This window comes from Channa argus, chromosome 12 (assembly GCF_033026475.1).
Source record: "Channa argus isolate prfri chromosome 12, Channa argus male v1.0, whole genome shotgun sequence".
NCBI classification, from domain to species: domain Eukaryota; kingdom Metazoa; phylum Chordata; class Actinopteri; order Anabantiformes; family Channidae; genus Channa; species Channa argus.
This window is the reverse complement of record NC_090208.1, coordinates 5,578,715-5,599,574: the sequence shown is the minus strand read 5'-3', so window position 1 is coordinate 5,599,574 and position 20,860 is coordinate 5,578,715.

Below are 20,860 nucleotides of genomic sequence, written 5' to 3'. Positions count from 1 at the left end.
GACGTCGACATCACATTTGAACAAACTAAACATGAGCTAAGCAGGTGAATCATGTTAGTAGAAATATGTTCTACAGGAGCAGAGACACTAATAGATTTTACAGTAGAGTTTACTGTAATTAGTGACATAGAAAAGCAGCAAATTGTCTCATATAAGACGATGAAACAGTTGCAACTTGTGGCATTTTTAACCAAAATGTTGAATAATTTAAGTTTAATAATTTAAGGTGCAGAACAGTAAAAGTGAAATATTTCTCTCTAAAATGTTGACATAAAGCTGATAGATGTGAAGTTTGTACTTATGTGCAGTAGAACATGTGACTTTCCACTGACTCACTGATGCTAAATTGACCAATTTTCTTGATCTGGATCTAAATAAGCTGCATTTCACCTGATGAAGGTGAACTGAAGACAAATCCTCTAAGAAAGAACAGGAAGTGGAACAGATGTGAAGTGTTTGCATTTCTTACACAGTTGGTCCAATATTTTTAAGCAAACTCTATAATTAAAGTTGACAGTCTGTATTAAAGTCCTCTTGTTTTTAATCAGTGGGACTGATCTGTACGTGAATCAGTGTCTCTGTTCATGTGGCTTTTTCACATGTAACCAACACATTATTACACAACTGTAAGACTCTGTCTTCATGGACTTGTTGTCCCACGTTGAATCCACCAGGTGTCACTGTGCTGCTGAGCTCAGTTCAAACCTGCAGAGTAGATCCAGTGTTTCCTTCATGTTTCTTTTCCTGCTGGTTGGACCTGTTCCACTCAGTGTCAGCAGCATTTTATTTGGTGGGAATTGTTCTTGATGTGGTTCATCACGTTCGCAGCTGGAGACCTTATACAGACATTCAACTCTGTTCTAGCTCTTACTGGGACCATGAACTCAGCCTAAAGATGTCAGCTGCTCCTGGGACCTTTGAGTTGGTTTTGTCAGTCAAACTGCTGTTAAAAAGTGACCTGTTACCTGTGGAGCTGTTACCTGAATCATCCAGCAGGTGGCAGCACATCATCATATTCACATGGTCTGATTCCAATATTGGAGCAGTGTCTTTGATCCACAAGCATTTACACTGCGTCTCCAGCTGTGGTCATTTCTACTAGGTGAGCGTGTAATGTTTCACTTCCTGTATTTTTCCCTGCAGCGCTTCACCTGAATACACCACTGTGCTCACTGTGACACTTTGCCCTCTGCTGTTGAAACTCGGCAACTGCAGCAAAACCTCCACAACACAAAATCCAGTTGACAGGATACAGGTGATTTTCACCACCTGGTTACACATGCAAACCCACTCAACCCACTGTACCTCCTGAACCACAGTTCCTCTGACTGATGCCTCCACTCATCCACTGTAGTACAGAGGATAACAGAGCTTATTCAAAGTGTTTAACAAAGGCCAAGAAGAGCTTCACAATTCTATTTAGTCATTTAATACATTTATCCAAAGTGAGTTAAAGTCAAACCAGGAGCAACTTGTGTTTCATTGTCTTGATCAAAAACACCTGTGGATCAGAGGAGATGTTCAGTCAGCTTTATCTCCTGAACCACAGTTAACCACAACATTGTCACAATAAGGAAAAAACTGAATAAAGAAAAGTTAAACAAATTAAACATTTACCCCAAATTACTGATATTAGATATTGATCTTTTATTATTGGATTGGATTCTAGAACAGGAAACGTTGGATTTGGAAGTATCTATATTTCAGGATCGATCTGTACATCACTACCATACAACTGCAATTTTATTACTAGTGAGACAGTCGGGGTGACTCAGGTCGAGGGAAGCAGGACCATGGACGGGTGTCATTCACTGTTAAATCACTTTAGAAAGTGAAGCCTTGTTAGCTGCTGGGTGTTAAACACTGGAAGATGCTCACTAACCTTGGCCTGTTGTGCAGCACAGCATTGATGTCAGAACTAAAGAGAAATGACATGTTACCTGTGAGGACTGGTCTGTTGTGCAACATCACAGAAGTGATCATTTCCCAACATTCACACATCAACACAAATCCAGCATGTAGGACTTACTCAGCAGCCTCAGCACAGTGTTTTCCTTCATTCTGCAGCTGTGTGAAAGTCCTGTAGATCACAGTAGTTAGATAGAATCTGCATAAACCACTTCCTAACTCAGTGTAAGTCACTACATGTCTGGGTGTCTGGGTGCTGTTCTCTTGTGATGAGAACAGAGGAGATGAACCCACAGACACAAACCTGATCACACGCTGTCAAAATACAGACATAAATTGATCATTAGTGTAGAAAACACAACTTACACCATAGAGGTGTTTCATGAATCATGTTACCAGGTAAACCAGACTTACTTCAGGCTTATTAGACTTACAGTGTTTTAGTTACTGATCCTTGTGGACAAAACAATAGAAGACTTCAAACTTAAAAGTGGAAAAGTTGTCATCATGTATGTTAACATGTATGTCATCATTTTCAGTAATAATACTAAGAATGTTTCCTCACAAAGGCTTTTTATTGGTTGTTTTGCCTTTTAATAAAAAAAATCCTAGATGATTATTGATGATTATATATTTGAAATTAAAATCTCTCATCTTTAGTCTCTAGCAGAGCTCATTCATTAAACATGTAATCAATGAAATTTAGACAGAGCTGATCGTACCTACAGCTGAGCCAGTGAAGAGATGTTTGTCCTAATGTGACACTTGATCATCAAACACTTGTCATGTTCGTTGTTGTTCCTGGTTTCAGTCTGCACTGCTTATACCACTTCCTTTTTTTTGATGCAGTCTAGCAGATGTGTGGTTTTCTTCTTCTGCACGTTCAACAAGTCCTGTTTGTTCCGTTTCATTTTGAATTGAATTGAATGGAACAAGACACAGGACTTTTCCACATTTACATTTTATTTACATTTAGTCATTTACCAGACGCTTTTATCCAAAGCTACTTACAAAAGGTACAAGGCAGCAAAAATCTAATTCACTGAGAAAACATCAAAGCAAAGTGCTATGAGTGTTTCCATTTCATTAGATGCAACTGCAAGAAAGAACAGATAGGTGGTGTTATTTTGTCTTTGTAATGATTTAAGTGCATAGGAAGTTGGGGAAGAGTTCAGTTTTCAGCAGGTTTTTAAATATTGGGACTGAGGTTGCTGAGAGTTTGGAAGCTCGTTCCACCATCATGGGACCAATGAGCTGAAGAGTTTTGCTTGGTGTCTTTTGTCTGGAGATGGAACCACCAGACCCTGTTTCATTTGCAGAGCACGGTGGACAGGTGGATGCAGAGGAGGTGAGAACAGGGTGGAGTCATCAAGATGTAATTATTATGACACTAACACTCTAAGATGGGACCATTAGGTGTGACCATCTTGTTGGATGTGAGAAATCGTCTTTTCATGAAAAGAGGAGACAGTTGGGCCTGAGGCCTCCTCCTCTGTCGAGAGGATTCTCCATGTGAACATAAATTTCTTCACATATTCCTCTGTACCATCTGTCTTCTTTGTCCAAAATGAGATGTGGATGACAAAAGTGGTTTCAAAGAAGGAAATTTTTTAGCTGCATTTCTGGCAGCTGCTCTGAGTTTTAACCACAAACTTGGGGTTAAGAATCATTGCACGCTATCACAGTGCTGACATCACAAATTGTTATGTATGATTATTTATGTTACAATCCACACATGAACAAACGCTGCAGGATTCTCAGTTTTTGTTGTTTTGAGTACTGATGCATTCAGTTAATATTCTCTTTTTGTTGATATTTACTTGCTGATATAAATATTGGAAAGGTCACAGCAAGCATTTTACTACATCATATCTAAGAAGCAGTGGAACATGTACTTTGACAGCAACAGGAAGCTGCAGACAGGGACGATCTTGTTGTGAGCAAATGTTACTTTGAGACAAATTACTGAGAGAGACACAGATTTCTGTCTTTGGTTATATTTCACTGACTTTAAAAAGAATCAGATGATCATGAGAATAGGACAATGTTGTGTGATACTGTTCCTGGTGGTCATGGATTATTAAGGGGTCAGCAGGGAGGAATCCAATGGTTTGATGTAAAGAGATCAGTAGACCTCTATTTGCTGATGACACTGTGTTGATAAGCAATACGTCACTGAAACTAAAAGTCTGATGAGAGAATCCACAGATAGTTGTAGAAACCAAGCTAATATTGTTATGACATGAATGTTTGCTGTTGAGTGTTACCTGCAGCAGGACTGTTAGTGTGAGCACTCAGACATTTGCAGTACTGTCTGTTTTTCATAGGGATTTTAAACACTAGCAGATGATCTGCTGTTTGAAAGTTGAGATTCTCCTGTGACTTTGTGAATCCATGTATAACACTGACAACTGCTGGTTTGTGTCTGTGTCTCACAGTTGTTGAACAACCTGAAGCTCTTGATGTTGGTTCTGTTGTGATGATGTGCTGCCATCTGCTCTATTGTATTTCAAAAGTGAATCACAGAAAACTTGTAACTTTATTTTTTAAGAAATTGAAAACACCTATGTTGACAAAGAGCTGTACAGGAGACAGGTTGTGGCTGAGGCCTTCTCCTCTGTTGAGAGAAGGATTCTCCATGTGAACATAAATGCCTTCACTTACTCCTCTCTCATACCATCTGTCTTCTCTGTCTAAAATGTGGACGTTGTTGTTCTCAAACGAGGGTCTTTTGTCCTTCAGGTGTAGGTACACTGCTGATCCTGGTCCTGAGGTGAGCTTCTCCTGTGCTTTGCCATCGTCTTGTGCAGAGGCTGTTTGGTTTCTCCAGTGTAGAGCTCTGTAGTGTTTGCAGTTTAAGTGTTCAGTCTTTACGGTGGATGAGACTCTGTCTCTGTGTGTTGGTGAGTTTGAAGTGAACAGGTATGTGGTGTTTTCTGAAGACCCTTTTCAGCTTCTGTGAAACTGATCAAGAAAATAAATCAAATATTCAAATAATCAAAATACTATCAAGTGGATTATGAATAAAAGCCTTACCCACATGTGTAGCTTATTTTATTGTAACCATATTTTAACCTCTATATTGTGGTTATGATGTTCTGCTGATTGGTGTCCAGGTCCAAATGCAAGTTACCTGACTTTTCTCACAGCAAAGACTCAGATAAAGTCCTTAAAGTCCAGTTTTTGAGCCAGTTTTGTCTAAGAGAGGGTGGTGAGCCTTCCCTGGTTCATTGGGGCATCAGTGTCTGGTTGTAGACCAAGAAGGCTGATTAGTAACCATGGCAAAGTGTTGTAGGTATTATCCAGAAGTTGGTAGTTTTGGCAGAGATGAATCATGAAGTTAAAATAGTTTATTAGGCAGTAAGGTCAAGTGGTTAGAAATGAGTGGGCCCAGTAGAAGAAGGACCTGCAAACTTACGACTTGTTACCTGTGGAGCTGTTATCAGATTCAGTCAGCAGGTGGCAGCACATCATCATATTCACATAGTCTGTGCTTCAAAGCAAAATGTCACTATTTAGATGGTAAAGCTGGAGGTAACTGAAGCACATCACTTCCTGTGGTCTCTCTTGACTTGAAGGCTGAAACTGAACGATAAAAAAGGGATCCCAGCTACTTATTAACCAGAGATGACTAAAGAAGCAAACTATAATAAGGAAAATTGATAATAATGTATAGATGATATAGTATAGCAATGCGCCTCTGTAGCAAAACTCTTAAAAATATCTTCATTCCTCACCCAAAGAGATTTTGGCAGTATTACATATTATCATGTCTTGGTCTCAACTCCTTTAAGTCTTGGTCTCGTCTGGTTCTCCATACACTAAGGTTCTGACTACAATACATAATTAAAGAAGCTGGGTAATAGATTTGTCCTCTTTTTTAATTTTTAATTTTTTTTTACTGTTCATAAGCTATGTGGTTTATATTTGAGAATGGAAAGCATTACAGTTAAAGTTGAAATGCCAATGCAATCGCTCAGGCACACCGTACTTCATGAACCATTCTCTCAACAGCACCTTTGCTGTGGTCTCGCCCTTCTGGTCACGAGTAGGAAAAGCCTGAGTGAACTTGGTAAACACATCTGTAATTACTAAAACGTTTTCTCGTCCATGTGTTGCTGTTTCAAGCACAGTGAAATCAACTGCAACAACTTCTAGAGGTCTGGAGGCAAGAAAGGACTTCATGGGTGGGTGAATCTTGGGATGCGGCATTTTGGTCAAAACACAGCGCTGGCAGCTTTTTATCCAATGCTCAACATCTCTGTGCATGCCCACCCAGAATGCTCTCTGCCTCAGCAGCTGCAGGGTTCTTTCTATGCCTTGATGACCCATACCATCATGTACACTCTCCAGTATCTGTTTCTGCAAACCATTTGGAACAAGCAACTGGAAACAGTCTCCATAGCGTACATCCTCAACCACCCGATACAACAATCCATCTCTCTCTCTGATATGCTTCCATTGCTTTAAAAGTGACTTCACAATCTGTGGAAGACTTTTCCTTTCTTGGGGACTTGGTCTATATTTACGATCCCAAAATGTTCGAAACACACTAAGCACTGAGTCCTGACCTTGGAATGTTTGTAACTCCTCCTTGGAATAGCCTGGGAGAGTTGGAGTGGCTTCCCTACCACTCAAATGACACTCACCAGCTCCTAAGGCCCTTACCTGACTGACCTGACAGCACTCGACTCCAGCTTTGACCAACTCTGGTTCCAGGGAGGTTCCCCGGTGAAGCACATTACAAATGGCAACACAATCATCAAACTCTTCATCATCTTTGTTAGATTCAGGCTCCCCTGCTAAAGGGTGCCTTGAGAGAGCATCAGCTGCAGCATTGCTTCGTCCTGGACGATACTGTACATCAAAATCAAAAGCAGCTAACTGTGCAACCCGTCGCTGTTCAATGGCTCCCAGTTTTGCACTTTTGAGATGACACAGAGGATTGTTATCAGTAATGACAGTGAATTTTGAACCAAGCAGGTAACCACGAAATTTCTCTACTATGGCCCACTTGAGTGCCAACAGTTCCAACTTCATGCTGCTATAGTTTTTATCATTTCTTTCAGCATTTCTTAGCCATCTACTTGCATATGCAATGACCCTTTTTCTGTCATCCTGTTGCTGATACAGGACAGCACCTAAACCCTGACCACTCGCATCAGTTTCCAAAATAAAAGGGAGAGTAAAATCTGCAAACCCTAAAACTGGTGCAGTCATCAACTTTTCCTTTAACACTTCAAAGGCCCTCTCACAGTCAGTGTCCCATAGTGTACCCAGTCTCCTACTAGCCTTAGTTGAACTGCTAACACCATGACATTGATTAACCACCTCATGCAGAGGGGCAGCAATCTTTGAAAAACCGTCAACATACCGTCTGTAGTAGCTACACAGACCCAAAAAGGACTGTAGCTCTCTGACTGTGGATGGGACCGGCCACTCCTTAATAGCCGTCACCTTGGAGGGATCTGTTGCAATGCCATCTGCAGATATCTGATGCCCTAGAAATCTGACTTCTCTCTGAAGGAAATGACATTTTTCCCACTTAACCTTGAGTCCAGTGTACCTGAGACGCTTAAACACTATGTCCAGCCTTTCCAAATGTGACTGAAAAGAGGGAGATTACACCAAAATATCATCTAGATAAACTAGCATCATCTCAAAAATGAGGTCATTCATAGTCACCTGCATCAACCTTTGAAAAGTTGCAGGACCATTGCAGACACCCATTGGCATGCGCAAATACTCAAAAAGACCAAAAAGTGTTGTGAAAGCGGTCTTATGGCGGTCTTGCTCATCTACCACAACCTGGTGGTAGCCACTGGCGAGGTCAATGGTAGAAAAGTATTTGGCACCCTTCAATGCATCAAAACTCTCATCGATGCGAGGCAGTGGGAAGGGATCCTTCACGGTTTTCAAGTTAAGCTTGCGATAGTCCACGCATAAGCGGATACTACCATCACTTTTCTGCACTATAACTACAGGAGAAGCATAGGAACTTTCACTTTCCTGGATTATCCCCTTTTTCAACAGCTTTGAAATGTGTTCTTGGACTTCTTTATACTGGTTGGGTGGAATACGCCGATAGGGCTGGGTGACTGGTAGGTCCTCAACCAGCTTGATTTCATGTTTTACTTTGTCAGTAGACCCAAGATCATCATCATTGTCTGCAAATACATCTGTGTACCTAGCCAGTAGTGCACAGAGATCAGCTCGCTCTTCTTCAGTGCCACCTATATCAAGTTTTTCTAAGACAGATTGTACTTTACTGTCAAACTGTTCATTTTTCATGTCAACAGAAACCTGTTCAACATCTGCGGAGATGCGGTGGAACTTCACTCCACAGGTCTGGTTATTTTCAACACATTCGACAGGAGAAATAATACCTATCCTAGTCCTTGGACACAGCCATATGTCCTCTTGTGAGAAGTTAACAACCTGGACTGGCAGGACGCGACTTTTGTTGTCTACAAGTGTTGGAATGACAAGTACGCCTGGGGGAAGTGGTGCATTTGCTGGTTCAATAAGAAGTTGCGTGTCCGTGCCTATCTGGGAGAAATGACCCTTAACCATCACAGTTGAAATGGACTCAGCAGGTACTCGCACCTTGTCTCTACCTAAAACCCGAGCCATTATCTTCCGTTCAACAACGCATGTCTGAATTTGCTGAAATGCACTCCTCCACCCAGAATCCAATGTACCTTCCAAAACTGTATCAAACTCTGAGACAACCAGCTGTCGACACTTATGAATGACATTCATACCAATGATACAGTGTTCTGCTGGGGTCACACCATCAGATGCTTTCAAGACTAGAAACCCACAGTTTGGGATTTTTAAGCCCATCGTCTCAACTTCCAGTTCAACATAACCTTGGTAAGGGATTTCAAGGCCATTTGCAGCAGTTAACTTAAGCCAACTAGACGTAGCAAGCATGGCATCATCATCCCCTAACAAATGCTTCCTGAAGAACTCATCTGTAATTGTACTGACTTGGCTCCCTGTATCAAGCAAACAGCAAGTTGCTACCTTGTTTAGCATAACATCAACTACTGGACACTTGCCTATGGCACGCTCGATCACTTGCTCTCGTGTAAGTTCAGATTTGGTTGAGTCTATCATCGGCCCCTGCATTGCCCGACTCACTGCAACCAGGGGTTCCCGTTTCCCAAATTGCTTGAAGTAGGAGGGCTTTCTGAAACTTTGCGCCACTTCTGTGGGCACTGCTTGGCAACATGACCTTCAGTCTGACATCTGAAGCAGATTGGCTTATCATCAGCTGTAAATTTTGGGACCGATTTTTTTTGTTGGCTAACTGCCATTGTGCTCGAGCTTTGGGTTTGAGTAGTCAAATCCTTCACTGCTCTGGTCAGTTCCGTAATCACTTTACCTTGTTCTTTAAGAACTTTCAAAACATCATCCAGTGAAACAGATTGCTCAGCTTGGCCTGAAGCACTAACTTTGCCTTGCTCAGCCAGAGCCTTCATAACAACCTCTAGATAGCAAGGATTCTCACTGGTAGTAACAGCTCTACACTGCATATCAGTTGTAAGATGGCTGCAGGCTTTCACTTTACTTTTACCGCCTTTTACACCTGGTCCTAGTTCTTCCGAGGACCATGAGTAAGCCTCTTCCCGTACTTCTATCAGGGAGGAGTCGGGAAGAGCTCTGACATATTTACGAAGCTCTCGTCTCAATACAGGATCTCTTACACCCTCTATAAACTGATCTTTCAGTGCAATTTTTCCATTAGCAACAGACCTAGGATAATGTTTCATTACTGAGCTCAGCGCTTGTGATAAGACATGAGAAAAGTCACGTATGTCCTCACCGTCTCTTTCCTTGCAGCTATAGAAGTTTTGCAGCAGCTGGGAGGAACTACGTCTATCTCCAAAACCCTCCCTGAGATAGCTAAACAGGTCACTCGTCTGCTCAGTTTGGTCATCTTTACGTAAACGCACCTCCTCTAAAGCTGGCCCTCTCAGGAGTGACATGACAAAATCAAACTGTTCGGGTGGGGACTGGTTGCGTGTAAACAGAACCCGTTCTACCTCATCAATAAACTCATCTACTGATCTTCCATCCTTATCCAAATCTCCACTAAATGGTGCAATATGTCGTTCCCTTGGCATGTACACATATGATCTAGTTGGTTCTGTGCTCAATGAGGACAGGGCAGACATAACTTCTTGTTGCTTTTTAGCTAATTCAATTATCTGTGTTTGCACATCAACTTGCCCTACTGCATCCTCCTCAGAATCACTATCCTGGTCATTCCCAAAACCCTGTTCATTTCCTACTACAATCTCCTCACTTTGGATTGACATGTTTCTTGTTTTTCTTTTCTATACAGTCTTTGATTCAGTCCAATAACATTCAGTCTTTATTTATTTTTTTTCAAATAGCTCAGTCTGTATCACACAGAAAAAGGATAAACCTGTTGACTTCACTCAAGACTCATGAGCAATGTCCACTCCAGCCAAGAGTTCTTCTCCGTCGGATGACAACTTCTGTGATGTACTCTTCAGCCTCAAGTACTGGTCCCTCCTTGTCAAGTGGCTTCTCCACTACGTCCAAGACACCAACACTCTCTGAAGATCTCCCTGGTCCTCAGCTCCCCAGGATATACAACCAGGCTACTCTTCACCACTGCCGTATAATTTGTACTATATTGTGCAGACAACTGCCTTTTGAATCTAGATATTTACTTATGTTTTTTATGAAGAAACCCCACTCCTGGTACCAAGATTTGAAGCCGGGCAAATGACACTCCACACTTCAAATAATTTTTATGTGGGTTCTTTATTTCTTAAAAGTATTAAAGTTATTATTTCCCACTGATGGACAGTGACTAAAGTTTTTAAAAAATGTAGAAAGTTCAAAAAGAAACAAACAAAAACAAACAAACACTAGAAGCCCAGTGCAAGTTCTATGGTAAATAGAATAAAAATAATAACCCTCAAAAAGAATAATTTGACAAACTGTGTAGCACAACTAGATTCAAATATTCACACAAATAACGTACAAATACGGCAGTGGCACCTCTAAAGGGTGGAAAAAACAGAAAACGTTCACAACTCCACACCGCATGGTGCTCATTAACCGTCGGTAACTGCAGCAAAACTACTACACCACAAAATACAGTTGACAGGATATAGGTGATTTTCACCACCTGGTTACATAAGTGCAGAACATTTACCATTTACTGTGCAGTCAGCATGCAAATTATTTTCCACAACGCACAACTGCTCAAGGAATATTTAGTTGCAAAGAGTCTTTTATTTCTTTATTTTTTTGTGGTTTGGACACTTTGTGTTACTGTGGCTACAGAGAATCTGAAGTTGACAACACGTTACGATTTGTTTTAGCCAAACAAAACATGAGCTAAGCGGGTGATGTATTTTAGTAGAAATATGTTCTACAGGAATTCGTCACATTTGACACACTGAAAGAGTTACAACTTGTGCCATTTTTGAACAAGAAATGTTGAATAATTGATTTTTATTAATTTAAAGCACAGAGCAGTATAGGTTCAGTATTTCCCTAAAGATGTTGGACATCACAGATATAAGGTTGGAGTAAAGTAATGTGAAGTTTGAACTTCCGTGCAGTAGTAAATGTAGTAAAAACTAAAAAAAGTAAAAACTTTCCACCCCTTTTAAAATGAATAAATGTGCCAAAACATTAGAACCACTGCTTCTTATAATGCACTCCAGTATGACTCGACCACCCACTCTGAGCTCAATAATGAACAGAGTAGAATTTTCACCTTTTAACCCACAAACTTAAAAATTATACCTTTGTAAAAGTAAAATTCATGGCAGAGCTGCTGTGTTGGATTGTATTCCATTATACAGGTGGTCAGTGAGTGTAAATAAATACAGAAAATCAAAAGCTGTTCCTTGGATTTTACAGCGACATTTAAACAATTTTAATAATTGCATTAGTTTTTGCAGCTCCATTGAGTTTTCTGTCATTCTGCTGTCTCATGTGTCCTGTAGAGGACGGAGGTGAAGTGGAGCTTTGTGTGGCGTCGCCCGCTGAGCTGCTCTGTGCTGACACCTGCTGCTTCACTGTGTCCACAGTGGTGCAGTGGCTCTGTCACCTCACAGTAAGAAGCTTCTGGGTTTGAAACTGGTACTTTCAGCATAGGTGTCCAAAACATGCTATATATATCTTTCTTTCTTCTTTATTCGTACTGTTGTTATGCGAGCGTGGAGATAGTGTGAACTTGTGTTTTCTTGATACGTTACGTATGTATGGACTGACTGCTACAGTTGGGGGCATGATGTGACAACCTCATACACACCGGACTAGCAAGCTAACACTAGTTATCCAACTAGCATTAGCCTAACTTGCTGAGTAAGGGTCTACACAGGGACCTTGTGGATTGCTGCGTTCCTGTGTTTTGTGTTGGATCATTTGTCCTCTGTAACAAATGGATACAGTCTTCCGGACAATCCACGTATCACTTACTCCAGAGACTTTTTGCTACAGCTGCAACATCACTCTCACCAAGTTACTGTCACACACAAGTTACCGGAGGAGCTACAACGCACAAACCCACCCGGTCGGACGGACACCTGTCACAACAATAAAAAGAAGGTAACAAGACGGGGGAAGAAGAAGGGTGGGATCAAAGCAAGACTGAAGCGAGGAAAAAGTAAACAACACCGTGTACTTCCGTCAGTGATCCTTGCTAACGTGCGCTCATTGCGCAATAAGACTGATGAACTGCAAGCCAATGTGTTTCATATGTATGAGTATTGGACTGCTTCCATTCTTGCTTTTACTGAAACATGTCTGAGTAGGAACGATAACAGTGACAACCTGTACATAGAAGGCTTTGGTTTTCCTGTAAGGTTAGATCGAGACAGCGAGCTGACAGCTTAACGACATGGTGGTGGGGTCTTTCTCTACCTTAACCCACACTGGTGCAAAACAATTGTTGTCAGCGAAGGACTGTGTAACACTGACATAGAACTGTGATCATGAAGTGACTCTGGGTCACTACAGTGTGGGATGGTCTGCTGTTAGACAGTAACTGACCTTGGAGCAGTTCTGCAAACACTTCAAGACAAAACATGGATATGAGACAAAGTTTGAACAACATGCAATGTTTTAAACGTTCTTCAAAAGTACACTGAGTACAAGTTGCTATTATAACTAGGTAAAATGCTAAGGATTAAATGTAATCCTCATTTAATAAAACTTGATTTTCCATCACAATTCCCTCCTTTTGATTACATTTTAATCACAAGACAACCAAAAGAAGTCATCAGATGCACAAATTCATAAAGATTCAATATACATCTTCTTAATGTTATATTGGAAATTCAGGCACTGTTTTTCTGTGACATAGACATCACTGGGGTACAGAGCTAAGCACAGATTAAAAACTATATAGGATATTTACAGATCTGTGAAAAGGTCAACATCAGGTTTTAAAAAGAGGAACTAAATTCTTTGCAGATGTTATATCAATGAGTGCCATCTGATGAGTCATAGAACTCTGTGACTCACATAATTAGACTTTTTACACATGGCATAAGACAACACCTGTAAAATGTAAAAGATTGCATGCTCCGTCAGGTGTTCTACAGCATCAGAGGTGTAATTCATATGTGAAATTCATCCAATCAAGATTTTTATCAATGGCACAAAGACTCAAATCCTGCAGCTATTTGGTTTCTAATTTTCCATCAAATGATTTTTATGGGCACTGCACTTCCTCCCTGGAGAGTGGGGGCATATCATGTTCGATTCCTACCTTCAATTCCAAACATCACCTGGGTGCACGTTCTGGGATCGAGTCTGTTGTGGTTTTCCTCTGCAGATTCACCACATGTCTTTCAAAGCATGTGTTTTACTTGACCAGTGTACTGTGGCACAAGGAGTCTCATTCTGTCTTCCATGGTGTTGTTCTCACTGTTGCTTTCCTTCTTCGCAGCTTAGGGACTCAGAGTGTAGGCACTTGCACTCGTCCTCTTTGTCCACAGACTTTGGCCCCTTCCTTTCAGTGGGTGGCGTGTATCCACGTCTTTCACTGCTGTGTGGTTGCGTGCATCATTTGAAAGGGTCCATTCCACTGAAATCGTTCAGTTGGAATAGGAAGAATGTCCTGGTAATGTATTTAAAACAAAGCAGAAGACAACGTCTGGAAATATTGCAACATATCATTTTCTCAAATTTGGAGATTTCCCAAACTATTTTATTTATTTATTTTCCCTTATCCCCATGTTCCTTAAAACAGCCAGAGAAAGCTCAGTCCATGGAGACCTTCTCCTTCGTACCAATTTTGTTTTGAGTACATCAGTCATAACAACACAATATCTCTTCTCTCAGTTGGGCATCAACTCAATGAAATCAATCATCACATGGTCAAATGGTTTATCAGATGGAAGATGTGCTGCCTGTGGCTTTAGTCACACAGACAAAGCAAGATTGACAATATTTCTGCGCATATGATTCATACCCCTTGTTAAATCATCGGTTGCTGTAATAAATCAACATTCCCCCTTTTAAACACATGGTTTAACCTGTGTCAACTTTATCAGTGTTTAAGAAGAATTTTGGAACTTTTGGAATTTGCAACCCCCTATTTTCCCCTGATTTTCTCGGAGATAGAAAATTGTTGTACAGCAGGGAGTGACAATAAAATGTCTGAAACACTTTTGTTTGTGTGTGTGTGTTTGAGATACTTCCTGTTGGGCAGCTTTCTTAGCTACATCATCCACTTGCGTGTTTCCTGCTGAAACTAAGCAGCAACATTATTATGTTAAAAAAAAAGATTGTTATCAGATTCCTTGAACTCTTGTCTAGAGTGTTCCAGATTCATGAACAATTCAAAAATTGTGGATCTAAAAGTCTAAAATCCAAGATCTTTACTGTTTTTGTCTTCAGTTCTTCTTCTATGAGCCACAAATTCAGCATCTTAAGCTAAATAATATGATAAACATCACATTATGTAACAACAGCAAAATCTTCTTGGTTCTCTCAAGTGGTGGGATTGAACCATCTGGAAACAGTTACATTAGACATGTGAAGTAACACTGATCGTATCTCAGACATCTCACTGTAGAAAGGTGATGAGTTTCTGCTCCTGGAATAAGAGAAAGAAGCTGCATAAGGAAGAGTTAGATCAGCACAACCAACACTTTGTCTGCAACTGTCACAGCTTGCAGGCATCATAATCCATCATCTGCAGGATCCATCTTAGCTAATGTTGTCATCTGCCATCATGGTTCTGTAACAAAACACAAGTCATACAGCTGTTTCCCTGGTTAACAAACCGAACATAGTGACTGGATAACACTAATGTGGAGTCTGCTCATGGTGCTCAACTCATTTCATCATGAGCTGAGAGTTATTTTCCATGGAACAATACATTTGGAGCCTTTCTGTCTTGATAATATTGAATCCATTGTTTTCAGTATGATGTCAGACCCAAGAAACTCATCCTTTGTTTCTTGGTTAAAGAGATGAGAATGGATTGTTTGGTTATCACATGACTTCAATAAGTTACTTCACGAAGGACCACTTTCCACTATCAATATCACACATCTTTATCATTAAATATTCACAAGACACAATCACGGCTGCTTTTCTTTAGCAATTCAAAAAATTGATGTAATTCCATCAGTGGCTTTTTGTTTGAGAGCTTTATGTTTTTCATTTACAGGTTATCATAGTGTGGCATTTAGGCTCACTGTGACATTGGGTGTATTATTATGTGACCTACTCTATAACAAGGACAGCTTCATGCCCTCTTACTGGGAAATATTAAAATCTTAGTTGATTCACACAGGAAAGAATCACTAGCTCATCTGATCCTAACCCTCTCCTCTCTGCTTGCCCCTCTGTCACCATGTGTTGTTGCCACAATTTTTGATAAGGAAGAAGTTTGTGTTTTCTGCTCAGGCACAAGCATGTAAACAGAACTAAAAACCTTCCTGTAGGCACAGACAGACACTGAAAATATCACAGCCTAAATTTTCCAACCTTTCTTATTCTGATTTAGCTCATGAAAATATGGGAAACAGCATTTGAACGTCATAGAAACAGATTGGTTCCTCATTCAGAGACACATCACATAAGTGATCAGCCCAATAAAACACTGCAGTGAATTATTCAAACTTCACTGAATCCACTCATTCAGTCATGTGAAACATGTGATGTACAATGTAAGTCACTTACTGACATGAACAAGAAAAGACAGCCTGCTGCAGCTTCCATTCATACACATATAACAGAAAATCTGGGCTATAATTCATCATGGTGTGTTTTTAAATGTTTGAATTATCAAACACTTGCATTACTTCTGATGTAGTCATCAGATAGATCCACTACTTAATCATTAGATATTTATTCAATCAAATTTATGGGGCATAATTCTGACAACATGAATGTAGTCGTCTTCTTTCCCTAAACTCTACTTAATTTTCCTTTGTTCACATATTTAACATTATGTAAGTTACACATCTGTTTGTCTTTTTAGCCTTCAGTTTCTTTTCTTGATTTAACTTTTTTTCTTCTGTCTCTAATTTTGTTTGCTTATTTTATTAAAGCAACCTTCTTAAGGAAAACCAAAATACTCAATCCAGAGTTTCAAACATTTAAGACTTTTGTCACCATACTTGGTTTTCGTAATCTCGACAATCGGACCCTATGGGGTCCAAGCCCCCGTCCGTGCACGGCCTTCAACGCAGACGTCTCTACGAGGATGAGGGAATCTTTTTAAAGCTCCCAATACCTCAGTTTTATTTGTTGGCCCTTTCGTTCAACTTGGCTGTTGCCCTTTATACTCCTGTTTTCTTTTCCAGGGTGCATGCAAACCACTGGTTACTCTGGCTCCTCCAGTGACCACTCACGGATCCTGCCGACAACGCCAAATTGTCATGGCAAAAATGAGCATATCAGGTCTTAGACACCTCAAGTGTAAGCAGTAAAGAAGCTTCAACATCCAGGAAGAGAGAAGATCATCAACAGAGTTTCAAGTCTCCATCCTATGCAGTTCTAAACTTCATACATCACACATTAGTCTTATAACTTTCTGTTGCTGGGCAGAACATTCTTCACCCTCAGGCTACTGCTCCCAGCACTCGTCTCCTTTTCTGGAAACCTTTTCCCTTTTCAGCACTTTGATAAGCAGCTATGAGCATGAAGTGACTCTGGGTCACTACAGAGTGGGATGGTCTGCTGTTAGACAATAACTGACCTTGGAGCAGTTCTGCAAACACTTCAAGACAAAACATATATGTGAGACAAAGTTTGAACAACAGACAATCTTTTAAACATTCTTCAAAAGTACACTGAGTACAAGTTACTATTATAACTAGGTAAAATGCTAAGGATTAAATGTAATCTTCATTTAATAAAACTTGATTTTCCATCACAGATGCTTCCTCAGACACCCAGTACAACAGTTTATAATTTTAATTATTTATTTATTTACACACATAATTTCTAAATCTAAAGCATCTTTTTCATAAAACAGTGCAGTTTTTACAGTGTAAAGTCAGTAAATCATCGCAGGACCTTCACATTCAGAAGAGGTTAAAATACAGGAAGTAGAAAGTAGCATAAACTACTTTAAACTGAATACTACACTGAATAAGGCTTTTGATGTGATAATGTGTTTTTTTTTCTGTATGACTGGTTATAGTCTTAGTCCGAAGTGACGTATTTCTGGCATTTTGAGAATTGACAGTTAACTCTCAATGTTTTATAACATTAAAAAGTGAACTTTAAGATCCCTAAAGCACTCCAGCTTGTCAACGTCTTCATTTATTCAGCATATCTGCAGGTTTTAAAACTCAAATAAAACCTGAAGGCTTTTATTTGAGGCACTGATAACATAATCCAAACCTCACACAAAAGTTTCTTTAACAAAATATAATTTCATTATAAATATTTTCCAAACGGCAATGTTAATATGCACAAACCAGTAAAGGTTCACAAATAGTTTTTCATCAGCTTATCCTAAGTGCAAAAAATCTTCACCATAGAATCAATACATTTATACATCCAACAATATTAGGTTAATTACACCCTTGTGCAAACAGCGCATGAACAAAGAACATATAGTGACTATTTGTGAGTCTGCAACAGCCATGTTGCAGACATGCTGCTACTGTGAGAGACTGTGCCATCCCTCACATACTGGGCAGGCTCCCTGGGGAATGTAGCCCGTCAGGTTCAGGTTTCAGGTTTTCTTTAATGTGGTTAAATCCTTTTAGATTCTGTGCACACAGGGCGACTACATGTATTACTCGTTTGTTTTCTTTTTTTTACTGTTTTTTGAACTTTTTGGGAGTTCATCCAAAGAACCCTTCAGCTTCAGAAAGAGCTTCACAGTTTACACAGAGGAGCAGCTTTTAGCTCTACGAGACAAGCCAGAGATTCCAGGTGAATTATGGAGGAAAGGGAGAGGCTGTAGAGTGGGACAAAAGCTCCAGGAGAGAAAATGAAGGTACATGTGAAACGTCCGTTCCTTCTCCAATAAGATTGATGAGCTTACGGGGTTGATCTAGCTGCAGCAGGAGTATAGGGAGTGGACCCTCATGTTTCAGACATGGGCGACTGAAGTGACACCAGACTCTGTGGTTGCCCTGGATGGATTTGGATGAGTGCGGTACGAAGAATGGAGGGCGACTGGTGGTGTTTATTAAAGAGAGATGGTGCAACCCAGCGCACATCTCTGCACTAAAGACATTGAGTTACTTCCTATTTGCAAAAGACTCTATTACATCCCCAGGAGTTTTTGCACGTTATTGTGTTTAATGTGTACATCCCTCCCTCTGCTGATGCAGACTCAGCAGTCCCTCTTTCTCCTCACTGGGGACTTTAATCGCGCTCCACTCTCTTCTACTCTCCCTACTTTCACCCAGTACGTGAAGTGCCATACCAGGGCGGACAAGATGCTGGTCTTGCTGTATGCTGCTTAACAAGTGAATTTCCCTGCTGTGAGATCAATAAAGTTTGATCTCTATCTTTATCCCTTTACAGCTACATTACTGTTTCATCTGCTTGTTCAGCAGGAACTGTGTATGAATGACCCATGGTTCTTTTTTTATACATCACGAATCCACCAGCACCAAAAGCAACAAGAAGCAAACTAAGAGCTGACAGACCAACTGCCAGTCCAACATGTCCGTCCTTGATTCCTCCATCAGCTTTGTTGATGCTTCCAGCTATAAGATCTGCAGATCAAAATCAGATGTGAAATATCAGATGTAAGGTAGATAATATAAATAACAAGCCATTTCCTACTCAAACTCATGTAAACCATTTTTTGGGGTTACTGACACTCTTAAGTTTAAATATTAAGGATATACTGAGTCCAAAACTAATACTAAATCCAAAAAGGTCAAACCTAACTTCCTATTTTTTATGCTGTAACAAGATTAATCACGAAAGTCTACTGTATTTTTTAATATTGTGACTCAAGAGTTACTTTTAGGTCTATTATTTGTACCTATGAATTAATGCATTTATTGTTAGATAATTCTCATTGGCTGGGGCACATTATTTATTCAGTTCAGCTGTTTTCATCCCATCACATTGCAACTCATCCTCACAATGACAAATTATGAAAAATCAGATTAAGTATGACACTAGAAACATGCTAAAAACTCTTATTGCACATTTGAGTTTTTCGCTGCAATTCCTTGTGGTATTAGGAGGCAGTTGGCTGCAGGGCTAAAATCTCTACAATCAAGTCAGGAATGTTCTGCTTTCCTTAAAATCTTGTGGAAAAAAAATTGGGAATCAGACATCAAGTCTATCTGACAGTGAGCAGCTTCTTCATCTCACCAGTGCATTTAAATATTTTAGCCTGACCTGGCACAGTCCGCTTAATTGCCTTTAACTCAAAGTAACAGCACACATGACTTTTTTGTTTAATGCGACTCCTTGATGATCTTTATTTCATGTTACCGTTTAATTTAGGTCACGTAAATTGTGACTTAAATTTGATAATGGAAAATAACTTTAGGGTTAATGCTGAAATACCACAGGAGCATTTTTTTGGCAAATACGTCTGCAGAGAGAGAAAATGATGTATAGCCTGAACAAGTCAGATTTTTGACAAAACAATTTTGATATGGCCATTATGCACATTTGTATTTTTCTACATGGTCATATTCCTAATCATAACCACCCAACTGTTATCAAACTCACCTGAGTCTGTAACTGTCAGTCTGATGACGTTGATGGGCTCAGACTTAATAAAACCTCTTATCATGCGTCTCCGCTCCCTCTCCTTGACTCGACACTCGTATGTTCCATGGTCGCTGCTGTTCACGTTCCTCAGAATCAAAGACACATTACCATCCTTCATCGGTCTGTCCAGGAGGTCCACTCGGTTAACAAAGGATGGATGCTGGAAAGTGTTGTGAATGCGCCCACCACGAACAAAAAAGACGTACTGTGATGGTGTCAGGTCAGGTCTGGTCCACTCTACAGCAATGAAGTGTTTGGAGACAGGAGCCTGACACGGTAGAGTCATGTTTTGTCCAGGGTGGACGGTGATGTTCAGCTGACCTGAGGGACATAAACATACTAAACAAAGGCTTAAATTATCTGAATAAAACACCTGCCTCCATCTGAGGACTCTCACCCTCCAAACCAGCCAATAAACCTAATTGCTGCCAATCCAGAATGTACTACAAACTTTCTCATCAAACTGTATTAAATTGAAAAGTTTGACCAAATCCAATGTTTTCTAGAAAGAAAAAAAAAGGTTTCTGAGGATACCTGCTTACTAATAGTGTCTTGACAGTATAAAAAAAACAACAACAACTTGTTTTTCTTTATAATAACAATTCTAAAACAAATTTGCAATTAGATTAAATTCTCGTCTGACATCATTATTCTTTATTGATGATGATTTTCTTGAAGTTCAAATTTGAAATGGGTTAATATTTTTAACCAATTTTATCACTTCACCACC